This window comes from Pan troglodytes, chromosome 14 (genome assembly GCF_028858775.2).
Source record: "Pan troglodytes isolate AG18354 chromosome 14, NHGRI_mPanTro3-v2.0_pri, whole genome shotgun sequence".
Classification (NCBI taxonomy): domain Eukaryota; kingdom Metazoa; phylum Chordata; class Mammalia; order Primates; family Hominidae; genus Pan; species Pan troglodytes.
The window spans coordinates 95,452,239-95,455,864 of record NC_072412.2 but is presented as its reverse complement, the minus strand read 5'-3'; the positions used below and the strand labels follow the sequence as shown (position 1 = coordinate 95,455,864).

At 34.3% G+C, this 3,626-nt stretch overlaps 1 pseudogene; it reads left to right on the top strand.

Annotated features, from left to right (window-relative positions):
• The first annotated feature begins 1,059 nt into the window (after positions 1-1,059).
• On the top strand, positions 1,060-1,809 carry LOC735800 (ribosomal protein uL30-like; annotated as a pseudogene).
• Positions 1,810-3,626: the final 1,817 nt, after the last annotated feature.

The following is a 3,626-nucleotide window of genomic DNA, read 5'->3' as shown; positions in this document are numbered from 1 at the left end:
ACAAGTTAAAAGAAGCCAGATACTAAATAACGTAAACTTCATGAGTTCGTATATACTTTATATAAAGGGCAATTTTTGGCAAAATTACTCTAACCGATTAAAAATCAGAAAGTTGCAGTGGGTAGAAAGAAGGGTCAACTTCAAAGGGGCACAAGCAGACTTTCTGAGGTGATGGAAATGTTCTATCTACATCTTGTTTTGGGTGATATTGCATAGAAACAGACAGTAGTAGAAACTCATTGAATTAAATATAATCCATGCATTGATGTAACACTCTCCAGTTTTCTGTTTGGGGGACCTACACAGACCAGGAGACTCTTCCAATTTCTTCCTGCCTACAGTTTCTTTTAATAAACTGCAATACACATGTAAAAAAAAATCTGAGAAAAATATGCATTATAGAAGATAGGGTTGAAGAGTATGTATTGCTTTAAAAATTTAAAAACAATGTGGCATGACCTTGTACAGGTATTTTCTCTCCTAGGGATGTATGTTAGGGAAACCATGTGTGTATAGAACAGGAGACCTGTACATGAGTATTCAGAGTGATATTATTGACGGGAGCAGAATCTGAGAAGAAACATGTTACATGTCTATCAACAGGAAGATGGATGAATAAAATGTGAAATATTTAGACAATATAACTTTTATTGCTTAAAAAACGAATTATAGCAAAACACTAAAACTTGGACACTTGTACTATATTTAATGTTGCATGAAGAAGCAATTAGCATAAATACTAAAATGTTTATATGAAGTTTAAAAAATAACCTACACTAAACATTGTATTGCATGGAAAGGTAATGACAAATACAAAATTTAATAACATATTGTGACCGCCTGTTGGATTAGATAGAAGAATTTAATGGACAGCAATACAAAAGTAAATGCCAGGATTTTGATAATATATTTCTTAGGCTGAGTGGTGGCTTCACAGTTGTTCATTTTATTACCACATTTTACGGTATACATATCTATTATATTCTTTTGTATACATATTATATAATGCAGTTTTTAAAATGTGTAGTTAATTTATAATGTGTGAGATTTTTGAGCTGCAACACTAGAAAGATGGCGGAGCAAGAGCAAAGAAAAATCCCTTTGGTTCCAGAAAATCTCCTGAAAAAGAGGGAGGCTTATCAAGCCCTCAAAGCCACCCAGACAAAGCAGGCACTTTTGGCAAAGGAGCAGAGGAAAGGAAAAGGGCTCAGGTTTAAGCAACTGGAATCATTCCTACATGATTTCTGACAGCAGAAACGTGACAAGCTGCGTCTGAGATGACTAGAAGTGAAAATTCATACCTTGGAATTGCCAGATAAACATTCCTTGGCTTTCGTTGTAGGCATCAAAAGAATTGATGGCGTGAGTTTACTGGTGTGGAAAACCATTGCAAGACTTCACCTCGGGAAAAGTTTTAGTGGTGTCTTTGTAAATGTCACCCACCGGAACCTAAAAATGCTGCTTTTAGTGGAAACTTATGTGACCTGAGGATTTCCAAATCTGAAATCTGTCCGGGAACTCATTTTGAAACATGGACAAGCCAAGGTCAAGAATAAGACCATTCCTCTAACAGACAACACAGTGATTGAGGAGCACTTGGGGAAGTTTGGTGTCATTTGCTTGGAAAACCTCATTCATGAAATTGCCTTCCCAGAGAAGCATTTCCAGGAGATCTCATGGTTCTTGCACCCTTTCCACCTCTCAGTGGCCTGTCATGCCACCAAAAATACAGTGGACTTCCTCAAGGAGATGGATTCACCTGGCCATCAGGGTAAACGCACCAATCAGCTCATCCACCAGCTGAACTAGACCCAGGTGCCAAACTGCAGTAAATTTTTATCAGCGAAGTGGAAGCATGTGTTTTTGCTTTTTTGGGAATTTTTATCAAGTATCTTCAGAGAAGATTATTTCCTGCTTTAGTCTTCAAAAACTAGAAAGGAAGGGTCAAAGAAAAGACAGTAGGTAATTTTCATGGCAAGCACCTCTCATCGCAGTCCAGTTCCAAGGAAAAATTCCAGTGTTTTCTACATTGGCTGCTGCCTCCTCTGAAATCAGCACATTCCACGGAGGAAGGAGTCTGGCTTTGTTGCATCTTGTCTCCTAGTATTTAATGTTGGTAAATGAGTAACTCTAGCATTTGTACAAGGCTCCCTAAGACTCCGGCAGCAGTTGATCTAGCCCAGGGACATAATTCAATCTGGAGATTCCTGGCGCCTTGTTTTGAAAAAGATTTGAAATACACATAGGAAAAAAGGCACCTAAATAAATGTTCACTTGTTTCGGCTGTGAAAAAAAAAGAGATTTTTATAATCTGATTGACAATGAGAATAGTGAAAATATTGAATTGGTTGGGGGTTGTAAGCAAATTTTTGTGGAAACAATGTATAAAGGAAATTAGAAAATGAAAAGTAAATTGGCACAGAGTTATATATTTGATTTTTGAGAAGAACTTAGAAGAAAATTCAGATACTACATTTTATGCAAATGACACTTCTCAACAAAGAGTTGTCTTTTTCTTGTTGGAATGCATAGAATGTTGTCCTCTTTCCTGACATTCCAATTTATTAAGGGCAAAGACATAAATTCCATTTTTCTGTCTTTTGAAGCTTGAAGCCTTAGTGCTTATTAAGACTAAGTCTAGTAAATAATGCTTTACCTAGAAATTTTAAAATAGGTTAGATTATTTCTTGGAGAAAACAAGTCTTTCTAAAAATAAAATTATTAAAGAATACCTTTCAGATAAACTTTCCTTTGCCTCATTTACTTTTCTATTTCTCTATTTAATTAATTTATCCAAATAAATGATCATTTTAGTAATGATTCTGATAAATTAATTTAAAATCTTTATTTCATCTTGCCTTCTAATTCAACTTTTATTAGTTCTAAATGAATTAGAGAAATAAAACTAGGGAGAAACATTTGCTTAGCCATTGATATTTCATTAGTACATTGTTGTTGTGTTTTATTTATATTACATAATTTACTCAGCAAAAATTATGTACTCCAATCTTTTTGTCTGGAATTATAACAAAACTGGAATTGTGACAGAGAACTATTTTATTTCATCTATACTCATTAAAAGACCAAGGCATACAAGAAAAACTATATTTTAAATAATATTAGGTTTTTATAATTTGGGACTAAAGATATTCAATAATAAATTTTAAAAATATACTTTTTATCTAGATTTTAAGACAAAAGTATTGTCCACTGTATATCACTGCATGACCCTAAAAGATTTCTGAATCCATACAACTAAAAAGAGGCCAAATATCAAAGGGATATCAAATACGATGGCAGCTTTTTCTCTGCCATTACTGACAACAGCTTCCAAATCTTTTCAGCCTTAAAGCTTTGGAGATCAAAGAACTATCATAAAGGCTCCTGACACATAAGTGTGATCTCTTTAAACATTATACTAATCCAGGCAAGAAATATACAGTGAAATAACCCATGTTCCTATATTCAGTGTTTTGGGTAGATATACCTGCTTATTTAAGTTGCATCACTGAGGAGTTTTCAAGAACTCACCTCGCTACTTATTTACATCATATTATTGAGAGAAAAAAATGAAAGAATAGTTTGGAGCACTTCATCTGCACAATCACCTTCACATCTTTTTGTCC